Source organism: Anastrepha obliqua, chromosome 2 (assembly GCF_027943255.1).
Source record: "Anastrepha obliqua isolate idAnaObli1 chromosome 2, idAnaObli1_1.0, whole genome shotgun sequence".
Lineage (NCBI taxonomy): Eukaryota > Metazoa > Arthropoda > Insecta > Diptera > Tephritidae > Anastrepha > Anastrepha obliqua.
The window spans coordinates 132,208,687-132,229,927 of record NC_072893.1 but is presented as its reverse complement, the minus strand read 5'-3'; the positions used below and the strand labels follow the sequence as shown (position 1 = coordinate 132,229,927).

General features: G+C 34.8%; 1 protein-coding gene across 6 annotated transcripts in view; it reads right to left on the bottom strand.

Annotated features, from left to right (window-relative positions):
• The window catches only part of LOC129239717 (high affinity copper uptake protein 1), a 50,354-nt gene that overhangs the window by 28,629 nt on the left and 484 nt on the right, over window positions 1-21,241 (bottom strand). The window contains exon 1 of one of the 6 annotated variants that reach the window (XM_054875491.1): window positions 3,322-3,341. The exons of 4 other annotated variants lie outside the window; for them this stretch is intronic. The gene's annotated coding sequence lies outside the window, so the exon portion shown is untranslated. Of the gene's footprint in view, window positions 1-1,430; window positions 1,450-3,321; window positions 3,342-21,241 lie in introns of those variants that run through there. One more of the 6 variants, XM_054875490.1, reaches the window with a different exon arrangement.

Genomic DNA, 21,241 nt, shown 5'->3' with positions numbered 1-21,241 from the left:
GTGTATTTGTTGTTGTTTTTCCCATACAGGCATCTCGTATGAGAGGAAACCATTACTCACATAAAATGTCATAACTCAGGAACGGCTGCACCGATTTCAATAAAACTTCACACAAACCACCTCCTTAAAGATAGAAAAGAACTCTAAAATTTTTGTGCCAATCGGTTTGGCGGTTCTTGAGTTATAAGATTACCAAGGAAATGTAACTTCTTTTTATATATATAGATTTCATTCATTACAGTGAAACAAGTAAATTAGAAATTTAATTTATTTTTGATTGAATTATTTAGCATTAATCAGTTTTTATAATCTGTAAGAAATACTGCATTTGTAGATTATTAAATAAATAAATAAATACTCGTATTACTACGCAGTTACGACACGTGTTTATAGGGTGACACTCTTTTTCCTATGCAAATGTGAAAAAATGCCTCAATGACTGGTTTGCCTCTATAAGTGGTCGTTGCTTCTGCCGAGGCATTCAGAAATTGCCTAAAAGATGGACAAAAGTGTAGGTCTAGCAATAATATTGAATTTAATTAAGTATACAACATGTGTCTTTTGTTGTTTCGGAATACCCTTTGCATAAGTGCGTGTATTCGCCAGCAAAGTAAACACTTAATAGCAAGCAAATCAAAAAATGTTTTGGCTCATACTTCATTTGGCAAACGAACACACTCACTTCTACGTAAGCACACAAAATGCAATGATTGTCCTGGAGTCAATTGCTCAAAGCACTAACACTCAATTGCTCTCGCACACACAGCTATTAATGAATGGATGCCATATGCGCTGCTAGTGCGAGTTTTGTGTGTGCGAATTTGACTTCGCAGCTCTGAAATAAATATTGATTGAATACTTTTTTTAATAGTGAACCTACGAAGACGAAAATTGCACTCCTAGATGTCATATTCAAAATACATATACAATTCGGCTTAAACATGCCACGGCAATTGCTGGAATGCCAATTTCTCAGAATAAATGTCGGCGGTTAGAAGTTGTGCTGCTCATGTGTGCCATTGCATGTCTTTCACTTTTCTCTCGGCTAGTCCTTCTTAGGTCCTTCCGTTATTGCACTTGCAACTGTTAACGAGCACAATTCTGCAGTAATTTCGGCACAAAGTGATTGGTTGCGGGGCAACAGGAACGCTGAGGGATGGCGGCAGGAAAAAGCAGCGCGTACCAACAAATATGTAGCTGTTTACCATACCATAGAAACAATACCGTTATTTATAGCACTAAACCGAACTAATTAAGCACAAGTATGGATCTGCATGCAACGACGTCCAAACACTTTGACCGTTCAACAACAATTGCAGAAAAAACGTATAGTAATTAGTGGAAATTGCAAGTTGTGAAAATTGTGCGAAAAAGATAGTTATTGTTATTCGAAAATCGCACGAGATCTAGGGCGAATAGACAAAACTCACCAAAAAGTGATTGTCTGGCTGCCGCACGAAATGCTTTCAACTATGCTGTTTTTTTGTATCACACCTTGCCTTTGCTGCATAAACACGACTGTATTTTGTGTTTTTGCTTCAAATCATTTTTAATATCGAGCTCTGAATGTGGTGCGCCGTCTACCCAACGTGATAATTATAGTACATCAAGAAATGTAAAATTCCAGCGCAGTGAATTTTCTATCTAACACAATGTTAGACCACCACAACCGCAGTTAACTTCATTAGGCGATAGTAGTAAAAGTTGAATGTGTACCGCCGGTTTTATCTGCGGTTGAAAGTGAATTTGTTTCAAATACAAAAAAACAAAAGCAGCGATATTTGACTGTAGGAACACAAAAGGTGTCAGATAAGAAAATATAACATTACTTCCAACAGTGACTTCGAATTGTAAGCGTACTTACCTATGACTTACCTTAGGTATCAAAACTTAGCATATTATGTACAAATTTCAAGTAATTTCTCAAGGATGAGTAAGGGATAAAAAAAGTTTTTTTTTTTTTTTGCATGTTATTGTAGTAAAACATTTCAAAAATACCGTGTTAAAATTTTAAGTCAATCCGAGCAAAACTTTTTAAGTTATAGAGCATAAAGCCGAGCCGCCTCAAACATCTGCCGAGACGCAGCAGTTGCGCGCGTAGTGCGTTACAAACGTATACCTAACTTCATAACTTAAAACTTTAAACGCGGTTTTCTCGAACCTTTTTTTTTAAAGTGCGTAGTCATTGGCATTTGAAAACTACTCAACCGATCCTTTTGAAATTTTGCACACATATTTTACATATAAAAAACGTCCCCCAACGTTTTTTTTCGCCATTTTTTTTTATATTAAGGTGGTTTTACACCTACAAAATGGCGGCATTTTTTCGTCAAAAATCACTTTTTACTTCAAACGACTACCAAATGGCTGAAAATGAAAATAAATCGTCAAAATAAACGTTGGGGGGAAGTTTAACTCATACTTTAACTAAATTATTCGATTTTTTTGATTTCAGATGATTCTACGCTGAGATATGCTGACTACTGCAAAATGTATTTTTGAAAAGACGTCTACGTAAATGTGCTCTCATTCGCTCATTTTGCAATATTTTTACATGAAAATTTTATCAAATATTCTTGAAATGTTACTTTATAATATGCAACAACTTTTAATAAACTGACTTGAACCGTTTCGCTACAATAAATTCATGAAAAAAGTGTTTTTTTTAGCGTTTATCCCATATGCCATACGGCGATTTAAGAGAAGCACTTAGAAAAAGTTGTTTTGAATTTAGAGAAGCCATTTGTTTATTACAGCCTTACAAAAAAGAGGTAAAAATTACGACAAAAATGAGGATAGCTGGAGCGCCAATCGTCGAAAATGTTGATAATATCCTAAAAGTCGCTGAATCGGCCGCCATGTGAGCACAAAACAAAAAAAACTAACAAAATTAATTTTATCGCAGAAATAAATGGAAAAAAAGTTGGGAACTTTTTGCTGCACCTGATATAATATTTGCATGCACATAGCACATACTGCACTTACGTACATACATACATATGCAACTCACTTCTGCTTTATATACAAAAGCATACCTACACACATACATAGTGTAATCAGCGGTTTTGGTTGTTCTCTACTGATCGCTGTGTATTAATGCGGTTTTTCTGATTTTGGCTACCGATTCATGGATGGAAACAATGTCGTAAAGTTGTATATGTAAGTTTTAAACTCATTCTAAAATTAGTAAATGAAAAGGCCATGCAGAGTTGCATATACTTCTGCTCAAATATGAACGAGACGGTATCAATAAAACGGTCCGCGGATGACATATGGCAAAAATAAATTTTTTATTTTTTGTTAGGACTGTTATAAGCTTACATGGCAAATTTCAGCGTGATAAGTCACATAGTTTGTTTTCTGTGCTACTGTAAACAAGTCAAGCTCGAGTGTGTTCTTCGAATTTAACGATGGAAATTCAAAGAATTTGTTTGAAATTTTGTTATTCCAACAAAATTTCGGCTTCAGACACCAAAAAATAAAAAATTTATTTTTGCCATATGTCATCCGCGGACCGTTTTATTGATACCGTCTCGTTCATATTTGAGCAGAAGCTATATGTACAGGGACTCCAATAAAAAATGGATTAAATTTGTAATATATAAAAAAAGGAATGCATTTCTTTGATGCAGTTCAATGACCACAACAGTTTTTTTTATTAAATTTTAACAACACATGTTTAAACAAAACCCAAGGGCGAGGCTAAAAAAATGAGCTGTATAAAATTATTATAAAATAGGAAAAAAATTACAATAGAACACAGACGAGAGTTTTTGGTTCACATACGATTTTCACGCTACTACAATAAACCTAACAGCTGCTCACTTATTATACTGTAAGTATGTATGTATATGTATGCATGCAATATAATATAAGCGGAATTTTTCGATTTTTAGTTGACCAAAGTAACTTTGCTCTGTTGTCTATTTATCTCCAAACATAAATTTGTTCTAGATAATTAAATTCATATCAAAGAAATGTGGAGATTCGTGTTTTTGTGAGCAAGTCTCTCAATTTTCTTCCACATGCCATAGATGTTTTATCATTGTTATATAATTGTTTTCAACAAAACTTACAGGTCGTGTAACAGTAAATGCATTATAAAAAATTAAACAAATCTTTAAATTTGAAGGCTCAAAAATTATTGTAAAATGTACCAGCAAACAATGCAAGCATTTTCAAGTTAGGCCGTCACTGAAAGACAGGAAAATAGTGAATCTGATAAAAAAAATTAAGAAGGTTATAGGTATGGGTTTATTGGTAAGAAGGTTATGATTTACTTTGAAATTTCTTTAGTAATACTATAACTCGATTTTAAAATGTATTTCTATATAGTCTACTTCTATAGTCTATATCAACACACAATGAGACAAATTCTGAGTAGCCGGTTTCTCTTATAAATATGTTACATACATACGTATACATTTTTTTATAGCTTATTTTTAACAAAGAAATAAATAAAAAAAATAGTACAAAAAATATGACAAGGATTTCCTATATCTAGCTACACAATAGCATGAAATATGTAAAATCTTTATTAAAATATGCAGGAGTACGAGAACACTCACACTGAATGCCGCAAAGCTAACATACAATAAAAGATCACAAACACAACAAATAGCGAATTACAAACAACTAACACAAGGTTACATTTGTCATGATGAGGTTAACCTTCAAAGCTTTTAAGACACCGTTTAAACTCAAAAACCCATCGATGCACAACATATTTCTTTAACACTTTCAAGATTTGTTGTGCTTGCCATTGCAAAACACAAAAAAAAAACCGTCACGTCCACTGCGAGTGGCTCGTAAGCAAACAATTAATTGATAATTCGAAATAATACTTCTTGCTTGTTCAAGCTGTATTCAAATAGCGTATAAATTTTGATTTCTCTACTTTTTAACCAACCTAGACAATTCATAACTAAAACCCAATTACGATGTTGCATGCTTTTAAGAGAATTTTTGCTCAAATATTTTTGCTTAATTTAACCACAAATTTGTCCTGAATATATATATATATATATAATAAAATATATAGCAGTATAATATATGTCGAATATTGGAGTATATATTTCCATACTTACGATTTACACGAATTCTAATAATTTGCAGTCATTGCACATAATGCGTTGCGTATACGCAGCGTATGACGAGTAATTAAAATCTCTATTGTATAAGTATAATCAAAAGAACACGCACACTTAAGTGCTCATGTACGTGTATGTACACAGCAACAATTTGTCATGTTGTAAACGAAATTTGCCACTTCTCGTAGATAAACAATATTTTGAGACAGGCGATGTAGGGAGAAGAAAAATGGGAATCAGAATCGGAAGACATCTGCTGTGGCCGAAATATCATGCCAGATTCTTAGTATTCATGAGATTTTAATTGGAGGAAAAGTTGATTTATGCTTCATCGTAAGACAAAAAAATACAAATGTATAAGTTGTAGGAGGAGGGAGATGGGAGGTTTGGGGGGAGAATCGCTTGTGAAAAGAAAACGGGGTTTGTGAGTACAGGGAAGTGCAAAGAGAATAGTGCGGCTAGTAGAGGTAATGGTGGAATGCGACTCAGTTCATTTGGTCCCACTTGTAGGTGGAAAAAGCGCATGAGGTGGGGCAGCAGCAGAAACGTTGATGGGATTTCAAGGTTTTACGAAGCCTGTCGCCACGTACTAAGAAACTTTTGTGCAAGCAGAAGATGAATTTACCAAGTGAAACACCTATCAATATCCTTGCTCTAACCACGTTTAATTCGTATCCCTACGAATTGATTCTTAGTCCCGTCAAATCTTTCAGAGTATTCAAGGAAATAAAGCGAGGAAATCAGTCCCCGAGAACTTTTTAGAGTTAAACGTAAAAGTTGAATTATTTAAATTAAAAAATAATAATAATAACAAAAAAAAAACATAATAATAATGAAAACAATAATGATAATAATAAAAATAATAATAATAAAATAATAATAAAAATAATAAAATAATAATAAAAAAAATAATAATAATAAACCGATTTCCGAAATTCCCAGCAAATTGTGAAGTCGAATGAAACTGTTTCCGCATATGTTGCGTTTCAGTTACAAAAAGAAGAATTCTTATTGATCTTAAAACAGCTGTCAGTTCCGGCAAAAAAAAACTGAGATTTTTGACCTTTGTACTTCGCGCCTCAACCAGTCTTGTGTCAGCTTAAAACACCAAAACACAGAGCTACAAGTAACAACAATAACAGGTAGCTGCTAGGCTGGTAAGTAGACAAAAAATATTATCGCACTTTCGACGAGCGAACTAGAAAGCAAAGGCGAAAAGAAAATTTTGAGCAGAAGCAGAGTGTAACACAGCAAAATATGAAGAAAAGAAAGAACGTAAAGAAGCGTTACACTTGGTAAAACTTTATTTGTACAAACAATAGAATTCCGTTGATGCAGCTGCATTTTTTTAATAACAAGAAATACAATATAATACCTTGAACCCACCTACAACGGTCAAATAGTGCAGGAACAGACGCACACACTCAGCTTAATAACAGTAATGCAGCAGCTCACCGGCTTCTTTCCAGATAATGAGATTGCATGCACTCGTACATATTTAAGCAAATTTATTCTTTGCCGCTTTCTTGCAATTGAAAATATTGTTTTATGCAAAAATCGCATTACAGCAACAAGCAAAGTATAAGGAAAGTGGAAAGAAGAGCGTGAAAGCAATTAAGAACGTCCCTGTTTGCGGCGAGATGACTTTGGTTAAATTTTATATTTCTAGCTAAAGGCTTTCCATCACTTTACATAGTAAAAATATAGTTGTTGTGCATGTGGCCTGATCACGGTAGAAGACCTTTGAAAATTTCTGCAGCTCCCTCTGTTGAATCAGAACAGCTACTCGCTGGATTTTTCATACAAATGGCTTCATGAGCTTAGCTCTAGCAAAGCTCTGGCTGGCTCTCGAATATTTTGTTCATTTTCTGACAGTGAGGTCAGTAGGGATTACTTTAGTTGGATGGGAATTGGAGAGCTGGACTGGGCTTACCTACAGATACATAAAATCGACTTTATATTCGTCCATGGTCTGTCACTACAGTCCTAAAATTTGATAAAGAATGCTGCCAAAAAAATATATAAAGAATATTTATTTTTAACTGCCTGTTTTATGTCACCACAAATGCACCAGTTGTATATCATATGAAATAGGAATTCACACATACATAGATGGCGCTATATACAAATGGATGAAATTTTGAGCTTCGCTTCTTACGAAAATTTGAAAAAGGCGAGTTTTGGCTTTAAATTTGAACAATGATTTTGGTGAGACATTCACAAATTATCTGAGAGTTAACAGACGGCCCCTACGACAATTATCTAGTATTAAATTATAAACGCATCTTTTATTTCACATATACCGGTTTCATAGGTACAGGGTTGGCCATATTAAACTGACCCATTGAGTAACCCTATAACTTTTTACTGTAATTTGAAATCTAAGGTTTACGTCAACAAGCCAAAGACACTAGGCGCACTTAAGGCCAATATCCGACGGGAAATAGCCGCCATATCGGCCGAGACGCTGGCCAAAACTATGGAAAACGCCGAAAAACGGGCACATTACGCTATACGAGCTAAGGGCGACCACTTGCGCGATATCATATTCAAAAAGTGATGTAAACGAATCTCCTTGAACTAAATTAAATGTTTTTCACAATGAAACACAAAAAAATGTTTCTTTTTCCATATTTTTTTAATAATCACATGGGTCAGTTTAAGATGGCCAACCCTGTACATATCCAAATACGTGCTAAGGGCGATCACTTGCGCGATATCATATTCAAAAAGTGATGTAAACGAATCTCCTTGAACTAAATTAAATGTTTTTCACAATGAAACACAAAAAAATGTTTATTTTTCCATATTTTTTTAATAATCACATGGGTCAGTTTAATATGGCCAACCCTGTATATATGTATATATAATATATATATTGATTATTGTTATAATTAAATCATAAAACCCAATCATAAAACTTCTATAAGAGTTTATTAGCTTGGCTTACTTCTACTACATTGGAAGATATCCGACAAACTGAATATACTCTTCGATTCCATTTTGTCGAAAGACATGAAAACAGACGAAGAAACTATTTCAGTGGAAACAATCGCTGGTCTACCCACACATTTTCCCACGTTGTCTCGTGACATTTAAGTGAAGAAAAAAAAAACCAAAGCGAACGTTTTTAAGGTGAGAAGACAGCCAATAACTGTCATTGTACTTATCATTCCTTTTCTTAAATTTTTTCTTGCCGCCTTCTTTTACTCTTTCTTCTGGGTATCGGCGACGATCAAGGACAAGAATTTTCAATTATCGGCAGCTCTTAAGTTTGTTTTCACGAATGCATGATAAGGCAAATAAGTACACAGGCACATATGCTGATACATATGTATGGTATATACTCGACCTTTATTCACAATAATAGCAGCGCCACTAGTGCAAAGTTTTGACTATTATGTTTTATTTGATCTTTTTTTCAATTTAGTGTTTCCCAGTAGTTTAGATAGGCACATACTTACATACATATAACGGTATGCAATATGTTGAAAAATAAAATGTTGGTTGCCTTAATTAATAAGGCTAAATTGCGCACAGCTCAGAAGTTATGGCCATACATTTTTAAATAAATAAAATCAAGAGGTCATTGTAAAGAAAAATTTGTTTTTGCAAACAGAAAGCAAAAATTGCAGCGAAAATAAATAGCATTTACACTCAAAGGCGGTTAAAGCGGGGGCTTTACAAGATTTATGAACGCAAAAGATAAGGAAGACTCTGGAAAACAGCGCACATTTAATATGACTTTTGTTACATGCATACATACACACATGCATATGTATGTATATACAAATATACTTCAATGTCTTAAACAAAGTTGCAGGTCCGACAAGCGCATGTCGTGAGTTCAAAACTACTTGTAAATACATAAATAATAGAACACTACTGCAAAGGAAGTATACAAGTTGAAATAGTAAGAGCAGTTAAGAGCTATTCATCTTATATTTAAATGTAGACAAATAACTTTTTTTGCACGGGCGCATATTTCTGGCAGCAAATTAAATACAAACTGATAGTTTTATAAGCAGTTAGGTGAAAGAAAATCACAAAATGCTACCCAAAGACGCGAACGAAGCTTGAACGAAAGTTTGGCATTTGTTTTTTCAGGTAAGAAAAAAGTTTATACAGATATGTATGTACTCGTAAATATGTATGTATGTGTAGGCACTGGAGACAGGCTCCGTGAGCCAGTTTCATACTAGGTATTTCGTAACTGCCTCCAAACTAATGTAAAATGAGTGAGAGTACGACCACTTTTGCTCAGTTTTCATCGGCATCGGCAGCGCCATCGTTAACGAGGGGACTAAAAAGGGTTTCTTAGTTTCACACGTCAGTCAGTTCCAGGTTACCGGAATGACGCGGTTTTATATGCTACTCCAACAGGGGACTAAAAACTTGACGACAATTGATGATATATTATACTTTGAAACTTTAGTTTTTTTAATTTTTTCTGAAGCGGAATATTTTTAGATTTCGGTTCTTAAAAAAACTGCCGCCTTTCTTGGGTGAGCTTATTATTATAATTTTTTATTTGGAAGCTTTGCAATGTTTCATATAAAGCTTAGTACAAACACACCGAAAACGACATTTGACCATTCATATTTTATCTCCATTATCTAAACGCCAGTTGGGATTTTTTTTGTTTTTTGAAGAGGGCGGCGACTTCATGCATTTGTATTGCGCCGTAAAACTGCCTGAATAAAATAAAAATCTTATTTGTCGTTTACTAAATGGAATCTGACTAGAGCTATATTTTTGGCCAGTCGCGGCATTGTTGAGTCTTCATCTACGTACGAATATGTGAAATATTATAATTTGACAGCAGTGGTAACTAACATGTGGTCTGGCGTGTTCAATACTCGTATGACCATAGTAACGCTGCATATTGCAATCAGCTACTGCAAAATATACTGAGAAAAAGTTCGCCAGCAAAGTAAGAACTCCGGATTGACATTATCTACGAATTTAGGGGTAAGCTCAAGTCTGGAAGGAATGTACGCAGGCTTGTGGCCCCTCAATTGGTTTTTCTTTCTACAGAATTTGTTGTAGTGAATTGTCCAAAACGAAACTAGTTCAGAAAGCATTCAGTATAGTTGAAAGCAGTCCAATTGCTAGCACATCGCCGCATACAAATAGATTCGAGTCAAAGCATTATCTGGAGCGTGAACCAGTACTGGTCCCATAAGAGATAGCCGTACGCTACAACTACGTTTTACTGCAGGGGGTTTAAACTGTTCTTGTTTATTGCTGTTATAGTTCTGTTTATGGCGTGTAGTTGGCTCTTTCATTGTTGCTGCTGCCATCACTTCTAGGTCAATGAACTAAATGCGTTTTGCAACATTTCAAAGCAGATTTCTGCGCGTTTGCTTCATCCGAAAAACTCTGTTGCTCCGATTTAATCAACGTTTATTTGATTGAAATGAAAGCTTTCTAGCAATTTGGTTCTTATTTGAAAGTTTTTAATGCTTGAGGATGTTGTAAATATGCAATTTTTTATTGCCATAATCATTGCAATAAATTTCTTTGCGCAAAGCACAGTAAGATTTATGGGTTAGCAAGTAGAGAAGGATATGTGGAGATCTTACATCCGCATTGCCTTTCGCTAACTAAAATTGGTCTGTCAGAAATTTTACGTTTTGCTTTCGGAATAGATTTGAATTTTTCATACCTAATTTGGCATGAATTTTATATGAATGCAAATAAAGTCGACTAGAGCAATTTTAACATTCCCACTCCTTAATGAAGCCTAAAAGCTTCTTGATAGTTATGATGACGGGCAGTAAAATAGTATTTTCAGCCATTCCAATTTCAGATTTGCTAAAATACTTGTATTTGAACGCAGAAAAGCCCGTTGCCGTTACCAAAAATTTAAAGACAAAAACTTAAGGTCTGCTCGCGCCGATGGTCCAATAGAAAAAGGCAAAATTAAGTTGCGAGCTGCAATTTTCGACCGCTGTGTGCAAGAGAGAAATGTTGGAATGAAGAAAGAAAACCGTGTTGGACTTTCACGAACAGTGCTGCGCAAAGTTTAACCGGACTAATAAATAATAACGCTAAGACGCGGAAATGTTTTTCGAGAATAGCGAAGGAATGACTCTCAGATTTGGCACTTGAACCAAGTTGTATTTAAGGTGTGCAGAGTCGACATTCTGCCTTAGTTGATATTGAAGAATGTAGTCGGCGATGGTTCTTCGATCCGATCTCGTCGAAAAAGTGTTTCTTGAGCGACAACTGTTAGGCTAACTGAGCTAGGCTGGTGCAACACCCTCGACAAGCAAAAACAAGAATGGCAATAGTAGTAATAATAATAATAATAATAATAATGATAACAACAACAACATTCATTTGTAACTTGCCAAAACTTCTTTACTTGTGAGCCCAACACTATCTTATCTTGCGCTTTTAGTTGCTTGAATTAGCATTGAATTAATGAGAAAATTTAAAATCCTGGGCCCCATAAATACAAATGTTCGTAGAAGAGGAAGTACTCAAAATATTAGTGAACATAGCCTCTAAAAGACCTCCGCTCAAAAAAAGGAAATTAACTGCGGAATCAAACAAGAGAAATAGTAAATCGAACAAAAAATGCCGCCCAACTCCGAGTTTTAGAAACAAATTTAGGTCCCTTGCAATCACTTGAAAGATTAATATATGTAAATATATAAAATGTGTGTGGTAGTTTACATGCCAAATCGCTTTTCCTCAATATTTTCTTCTCAACTCATTAGCTACCATTTTACGCTGTATAAGCGAGCCGAGTTACTGCAATAAAATCTAAGTTACAGATACCATTCACCATTTAATGCCACTTGGCTTTTGTGTTACATCCAACTGGATTGCCTTGGAATGAGACAAGCCAGTGAGCCGGCAACAATCAATTTTTTTTTTTTTTTTTTTTTTTTTATCCCCTTTATTTTATACATCTGTCCAGTGACATTAAGTACGTTGTTTAACAATTTGGCCAGGATTTACATACATCGCTTAATGACCAGTGCCAAAGCGATAAAAATTAAAATAAACGAAGTAATACTATATACAATTAAATAATATTCAATACAAGTTTTACTCTACATAATTACAATTTTACAACAATTTAACAGCAATTTAACCCCTTTGCACATTTATTATTTTCTAGCATTCATTAAGTCGCTTGGTCGAGTTCTCTTTAAGCGTCTTTCAGTGTTTTTTTCCCCTTTCCAGAAGTTTGTTGATTTCTGCATTATTGTGTCCCTGTATTTTTTCAAAGTGGCTTCTTGCTATTTTTTTGGTATCTTCGTCTACTGTTGCTATATTAAAAGTCCTGCGGATGTCATCATTTTTCGTGTACCTGTCAGACATGGTCAAAATTCGAAGAATCTTCGATTGCTGTCGTTGAATTTTTACTAGGTGAGACTTTTTAGCCGTTCCCCATACCTGTAGTCCATATAGCCAGATTGGTTTAATCATGGCTTTGTACAATAATAGCTTGTTCTGTATAGTAAGTCTGGATTTTGTGCTGACTAACCAATGAAGTTGTCGAAGCTTTTCTTTTATTTGTTTGACCTTTTGCTTTATGTGGTGATTCCAATTTAGTTTCGAGTCCAAATGTATTCCAAGGTATTTCGTAGTTGGTTTAATTGTAATTGCTTTGCCATTTATTTTTATTGGAACTGCAGTAAATTTTGTTTTGGTAGTAAATATAACCTGTACGGTTTTGTCTTCATTTATTTTTAGGCACCAATTATCGAACCATTCCTTAACTGCGTTTGTGTATCGCTGCAGTTTTTCAGTAGCGATAGTTAAGCTTTTATCCGATGCCAGTAGTATTGTATCGTCTGCGAACGTAGCAATTGATGAATTAGTTTCGTCAGGAGGTGGTATGTCTGCGGTGAATAAAACATATAGTAGAGGTCCAAGAACGCTTCCTTGCGGAACTCCAGCAGTCATTTATTAGATGAATATCTGAACATTGATTGTCATATTTAATATAGAAACTTCGATTAGTTAGGTAGCTTTTTATGATAAGATAGTAGTCAAAAGGAATCATTATTTTTATTTTGTGGAGTAAGCCTCTGTGCCACACTTTGTCAAACGCTTTAGCTACGTCTAAGAATACTGCCGCACAATAACGATTGTTTTCAAAGTCTGATTGGATTTTTTTGTAATTCTGTGGATCTGTTGGATAGTCGAATGTTTTTTTCTAAATCCAAATTGATGATCCGGTATTATACGTTTTTTCTCCAGAAATTGGGTTAGTCGATCATGCAGTAATTTTTCAGCAATTTTAGATATTGTCGGTAGTAAGCTTATTGGTCTATAAGATGATACGGTAGTTGGATCTTTACCCGGTTTTGGCAATGCAATAATGTCTGCCACTTTCCAGAGTTTCGGAAAATATTGCAAGCGAAACATGGCATTGAAAACGTTTCGCAAAAATATATATGCTTTGGTTGGTAGCTCCACTAATGCTTTTCCTGTTATCATGTCATATCCGGGTGCTTTTTTATGTTTTAGTCCTTTTTTGATGCAAGCTATTATTTCGTGTGTATTCGTCCTTTTTATTTTTGTAAAGTCATAATGGTAGTTGTTTTGGTTGTCAATTTTCTTTTCTTCGTCATTTGATAGAACCTCTTCAAAGTATTTTGCTAAAGTTTTCGCTTTTTCCTCTTTTGTAACGGCCCATGAATTGTCATCTTTCTTTAGTGGTGGTTGATGTTTTATTTGTGTTTTTAATGTTTTGGTACATTTCCAAAGAGAGTAGTTTGTATCTTTGTTGGGAGTCAGGTTCTTCAAATAGTTTTCGATTTCTTTGTTATTTCTTTTGTTTAAAGTATCCTTAAGAATTTTTGTGGCTAAGTTTAGTTTTCTCTTGTCGTCAGGTGATCTGGTTTTTTGCCATCTTTTTCTTAACTTTCGTTTTTCAATAATTTGCTTCTTCATAGAAATGTCAGTTGCTGCTGAATTTGTTCTATTAGCTTGCTTTGGTACCGATCTGATCCCTGCTTCTAGTACTACGTCATTGAAATGGATAATGGCACGTTCAATGTCAAGTTGCGTTTTTAATATCACATTTGGTATAAGTTGATCGTCAATATGGTGGCGGAATTTTTCCCAGTTGGTTCTGTCATTAAATACGCGAAAAGATGTATCTATAGATTTTATATAACTTACATATTCAAGTAATATCGGCGAGTGGTCAGAAGAAAGTTCGTAGCACGACTGAATTGTCAATTGGTTATGGCTTATGTTTTTGGTTATGCAGAAATCGATCAAGTCTGGAATTTTCTTTACGTCAGTTGGCCAATAGGTAGGTTCTCCGGTACTTATAAATCTGCAATTGTTTTTGTTAATTGCGTTAATTAGAATACGGCCCTTTTTGTTGGTGAGTCTTGAGCCCCAGTCGATGTGTTTTGCATTGAGATCTCCAGCTGCAATAAATCTATTGTTAAGCGTTCTTATGTATTTGTCATATTCATCCGAGTTTATTATATGTCTAGGTGGACAGTAAATGGAGGAAATAGATACTGGTCCATTTTTGTCATATATTTGCAATGTCGTGGATTGAAGATGAGATTTAATGAGATGAGATTTAATAATTATAGCTGTCCCTCCATGGGCTCTTCCATCAGGATGGTTTGTCACATATATTTTATAATTAGGAAATTTCAGAAAACTTTTGTCAGTAAAATGTGTTTCTGCAATCAATGCTATGTCAATTTCTTTGTCAGCTAAGAATTGTTTTAGTTCTAAATAGTGCTGTATTAGTCCATTTGCATTCCAAATTAGAATTTTAATTTTTTCACTTTTGTCCATTCATATTCTTTAAAAGCATTGTAATTATATTCATCATATTTGTCATCTGGTTGACTAGGGATTTTACCATGTCTTTAAGCTCTTCGATATCATTGTTTTTTTTTTCAGATTTGTTAGTCAGCTCCTGCTCTGCTTTATGTTCTCTTGAAGAAGATGCAACATCAGCATAGCTGACTCCGGGAATTATGTTTGTTACGGCTGTTGTTATTGGCGTATTATTTTTATTTGTATTTGATGTTGGTTCTTTATTTCGCAGAGGTGGAAATCTTTGGACTTTAAGTGCTTTATAAATTTCGCATCCTTTGTAGTTGGCGGTATGGTTACCTCCACATAAGGCGCATTTAACTTCCTTTATTTGGTTATTGCATTCTATTGATAGATGTCTACCAGCGTATTTCACGCATACTGGATCTCTTGTACAATAATTTTTGGTATGACCGTATTTCTGGCATTTCGTGCACTGTGAAATGGTGCGCTTATGGTGAGGTGCCTCAAAGGAGACTATGCAGTTCATTAGCTTGTTTATATTGTAAATGTCTTTGTTGTTATAACTTGCTTGTAGTTCGATGAAAAAAAAGTGATAGTGGTTTTTTTGTTGATCTTTGTATTATATTAGTAATGTTAAGTACTTTGTGGCCATGTTCGCTTAGTTCTTTTTTAATTTCTTCTTGGTCTGTAGAGTGGTGCATATTACGTAAGACTACTTTAAATCCTCTTTCACTTTTTGGTCTAAATGTATACAGTTTCGTTCCTTTTTCTTTTAACATATGGTGCAATTGGTTATATATTTGCAAATTTTCTGCTTGAATGCGAACTTCGTTATTTGCTAAAATTTTTAGAGTGAAGCTGTTATTTGCAACTTCATTTAAAGCACTCTTTAATGTTTTTATACATTCTACACCTTGAACATATATTGGCGGAGGCTTATTATTTTTTTCTTTTACATCTTTATTTGCATTTATATTTTGTGATGGTGGATCTTTAATTTGCCCACTGTTTGCAGTTTGAGCAGATTCTTCTTCATCATCCACATCTAAAACTGCAAATTTGTTTGCAGAAGAAGTTCCACTCAGCCAGTAATTTGGCAGTTTGCTTTGACTCAGGGTTGATGTTGCTTTAATTTTTTTGCTACTGGCAGTCGACGTTGAGACCTTTGTAGGTGAGTTTCGAACCCTTTTAAACGCAGTTTGCTTTTTTGGTGTAGCTGATTGCGTAGAGGCAGACAAAAGGGTCGCTACCATTAGTTCTGTCGATGCAGTTGTTGTTGTACCATTTGAAGCTACAGCTGAACAAGTAGTTGTCGATGAATTTGTTGTGGTAGTTGTGGGCATACCAGTTGTGCTCACGCATGATGTAGGGAATACGGGACTGCTGATTTGATTATCAGCATAGCGCTCTGCGCTCCATGGCAATAATGTAGAGCGCATGTTGTTATTGCAGCTTATGGGAGCTGACTGTATTGGCCCGTTTGTTTTTGTTTTTGATCCGCTTTGTGCTAAATTCGCGCACGGCATTGAGTTCGAGTTTTCGATATGTAGCGGCACTGTTTGCGGAGTAAGAATTTTAGTCTCACTTGTGGATCGTGTTCTCTCCCAAGGGGGAGAACGTATCACACTCATGGTTATATATTTATTTTTTGTTTATTTGGTAGCTATTTTGCTATGTTTTCTTTTTTGAATTTGTTTAAATATGTATTGGCTTATCGAATAACACTTGATGAAGCACTTTGCAGTTTCTTTGCACTTTGCATGAGTCTCTATCTCTTATTAGCAATAATGACAATAATAACAATCAATTGACATGAAACAAATACAAGGGAATGTGTGAAGCAGCAGCTGCAATAACTAAAAGCTGGTCAGATAGCAAGCCGGAGAAACAGAAAAAGGCAAGACTCCGCACCAACCAAAGGAGGGAGTCCAAGCCAAATGTATGCATTGAAACGTACGTACCGACTATGTTGTTTACAAATAAAAAATATGCAATAAATAATTGAGGCAAAAGCAATTTTAGTAGCGCTAATATACACGTACAAGCGTATGTGTATTAGGGTATTTCATATCATAACATAAAATCCCGAATACCGGGACTTATGTGTTTCAACTGTTTTTTCCACCTTTTGAAAAATAGTTCGTTAAATAGCTCTAATATTTAGCGTGGTTCCAAGAAATCCTGTGGCTCGGAATTTACATTTCAGAGTTCCGAAGTTCTGAAATAAGTATTTTACAGTCCGAAAGTATTGGGATTTCATTTTCAAAAGCCCGAAACCACGTAAATGGCAAAATACAACGGGATAGCACGCCTTAATTTTTACCTTCCACAGAATGTATAGGAGCATAATTTTGTAATTCACCACAGCTGTAGACCAGCCATTAGATCCATACTACTTGGTGATTAAGCAAAATACAGAATTGAAAAAAATCGCTGCTGATTTTGCCAGTGGTGCAAGTTTTTTTGCCGAAAAAGTTTGCTCCTGCACAGTTAGCATGAATGGCATTGAGATTTACTTTCAAATTTTGGCCCGAAGTTGCATGTTGGTGTGTGTTTCTTCCGCTCACATTCACTTTTACATTTGAGTATATTTGTGTGTATGTATGTGTATGCATTTATGCATACAAGTGAGTTTGACGCAACTGTTGCAACATCCACGTTGAGTATTCAGCACAGCAACGTGACTTTGTTGCGCTTCCACCGATTAAGTATTGGATTAACGTGACGCGGCATTTTCTTTCCAGCCGCTTAATTTTTTTTACATATTTATTACATTTGTTTATTTTATTTCTCAGGTGCCATCAACGCACAATCCAGCTGCGCGCATGGCTCCATATGACACACCTATGTATTACATATGCAGAAATCAAAAACACCGTTATTTCCACCTACATATGTAAGCTTAAACCCTTTTTATTTATTTTTTCGTCAATATTATTGTCGGCCTATTATTATGTGTTAATTGTAATTGAAGCTTCAGCTGTTTCAGCAACTGGTGGTTAACGCTTGAAGCAACAGCGGCTGCTGCGGCTGTTTCTGTTGTTGCCTTTGGGGTGAATCATGCAAATCATTACAAATCGTAATTCAATAACCAAATCTATAATAAATGTATATTTATGTAAATATGTAAGTGTTCATTATTTATTGACAACTGACTGATAGCTGATAGTGACAGTAATTAGCGCAGCTATTTGCTTGTTAATTATGCGTCCATCAATGTCCAGTAATAATGGCCTTAACAAATTTGCCATTGACATTGCTGGCTAGCGCGATTTTACTGGAAAATGTATATCTCAGTTTAAATGGAAGACTTACAGGGCGGGTGTCATATAAAAATGACAAAAAATAAAACATTTGTTGTTGTTACGCATTAAAAGCGTAAAGCATGTAAACGTATTGCATACATACATGAAGAAACTGTTCGCTTTCAAAAGAGAAACATACTCAAAATTATTGTATGTATTATGATTTTGCAAATCTCGCATGTTTCATGAAAGTTTTAATTTTGAGCAGAGAAATTTTAGCTAGCAGAAGATGTATCGGGTGTTTTTTTCAGCTGCATAAGAACTAGCGATATCGATAACTATCGTTAGACAGCTGATAATGGCAAACTGTGTTGACATTTCTGTTTAGTAAGGATTGGCAGCTCATCTTGAATCGTTTAATGCCAGAACAACGCTTCCAAATTGTGGAAATTTACTTTGAAAAAAAAATTAATAAATCTGTTCGCGAAGTTCATAGATCACTGGCGGCATCATCGGCCGTTATTTCTTTCAAAATAAGGAAGGAGCTGCCGTTACTGCTGGTTGGATTTTTGTTTTCAAAAATTAATCCGCTAAACATCGACAACATTTGATTCCAATAATTCGGCTCAACTTGCAATACGGCGCACTTAACATTCGAGTTATTGCAATTTTTAAGCCACCATTGACACCATACGGCCAGATCTATTGGAAAAGTAGTCAAAAATTGGACTGATCGAATGGAAGATGTAACTCGTAGCCGCGGCGGACATATGCCGGATATTATTTCCAAAAAATAAATGCCAAATTATAATATAAAAATATTCATTACAAAAGTATTTCGGTTTTGTATTATAACTCTTAAAAAAATAGCCAATTCTTAGTAAACCTTGATAGATTTGGTCCGAGTTACTTGATTTGTCTTCAAAACAAAAAAAAAAAAAATTATAAAAAAAAATAAAAAAAATAAAAGAAGTCTACAATAATGGTACAAAGCCACTTGGAGCTTTGACAGGGTTTTATATGCCCGAAGTGGGGTTCGAACATGCAGCCTTCGACGCCGTGCATTCATATATGGATGCGACAGAGGCCAACAAAGGTCTTCTACCTGAGCAGACTTGTCTGACAGACATTTACAATCCCTTATGAAATTAACCTGGATTTCGTTGCTAACTATACGAATTTGTGAATGTGAACTTAAAGGCATACCAGAGAAACTTTCCCAACTGTACCTATCCTTGTAAGTTCATTTGCTATGCAGTTTCCCTACTACTTGGAAATCAAATTGTCAAAAGCACTACACTTAATTATCAATTATTTCACTTTTATTGAAGGTAAAAAATTATTCAGAAAGAATTTTTGGCTTGGTCGCAAAATTTCATTTCACTTGCTGAAGCAAGTTTTTTGTATAAAGGGCATACTCAAAAATGTCATACTTGTCAGGAACCCTATATAAAATTAATGAAATCTTCTTTTGCCACGTAAAATCAACTCATCTAACTATCTTTTCTATTTGAAGTAGCAAGTTTCTTGGACCTAAGCGATCTAGTCGGGGCATGGTAAGTGGCTACAACAACAACATTACAATTGCTTGCCAATTAAAGGCTCTTCAAATGACAAAAATGTATGCCATAATTGAAAGACTATAGAAGAATATAAATATAAAAAGCATAGCGGCGATGACACCCTTTTTCTGTGAGCGACTTGTATCGAGAGTCGACGACTATGGGCATCCAATAAGTTGACCTGTGATGTTTGTGCAGGCGGAAATTTCGGTTTCATTGCTCGGAGTTACTCTCTTTGACATTTCTTTCTTGCAAGCGTTTGTTTCCCCTTTTTTTCAAAGGGAGTCTTATCACTTCTGTAATGGGTATTATTTGTGTCGTCAACAAAATACAGTGAACATAACTACATTTAAATGGGAAAGCCGTATCTGAACATTGTTAAGGGTCTGTCGATTAAGAACCAAAGTAAAAACATCACAAAAGGTTGAAGAAATATCTAAATTCCAAGCAAATATTTTTTATATTTACCTTTTGTGTTAAACAATAGGAGACAATGAACAAAATAATAATTGAAAATATTTTGAAACCAGTTTCACTTTGGTAAAAAAATATTGGTAAGACTTGTATAAACACATAGCACAGCAGGTTTATAGTAAAATGGAGATTATGAAAGCAAACAAACGGAACTGTATAAAATTACACATTTTACACAGTTCGTGGGAATATTTTAAAAATTTTATATTGAAAAATGTTTATGTATGGATGTATTTGTAGGGGCAATATTATGACAATTCGAAGTAAGAGTATAACCTGTTGCTCATGTTTTAGCTAATAAAAACTGGAGCAATTCTAAAAACAGTAAGTTTTGCTTACTGCTCGAATGAAGAGCAGCAAGGGAATGTACATATAAATATACAACATACATACACATACACATATTTAATTGGTTACTTTACCATTTTGTGAGTGGAAAAACTATATTTCCGCGATATTTCTTTTATCATTCCATTAAAGGACGCTTAATTTTAATCCAGCAGCATTTTTTGCTAATATTAAATTAGGCAGTCTTAATGGAACACTCGCTCTTTAAAGTCTGTATTTCCCCCAAAGCAACGAATTTCATCGTAAATGTGCAAATGGTAGTATTCAGCGTATGTATGTTATAATTGGCACAGTGTTTTTGTGAATTCCGCGCTTAGAAAAAACTGGTTGTTGATTAAGCAACAATGTGATTTGGCCCTAACTTCCATCCATGTGACGGCACGCTGCTACGTATTTCTCGCATTGTGTGCAGTTCGATGTATGCACATCAGCAAGTTTTTGCGAATATTGTTCCACTCGAGCGTTGCGCTTTGTTGCGTGCCTGAATGTGCGATTGCCTGGCTGACTGACACGTTACATCATGCGAAAACCAACCTATTCACAAATAACCCATACTCGTACTTTAGATGAAGGAAGTAAACGCACGGACAATGCAAATAAAATTGATAGTATAACTATTTAATTATTGGAAATGAATAAAATCAAGCTAAGTTGATTGCATAAAAAGTAGTATTAATTGGTGTAAAAGCCGATAAGCGCTGCTGATAAGAGTAGTTTATAACGATACAAGTATTTACAAATG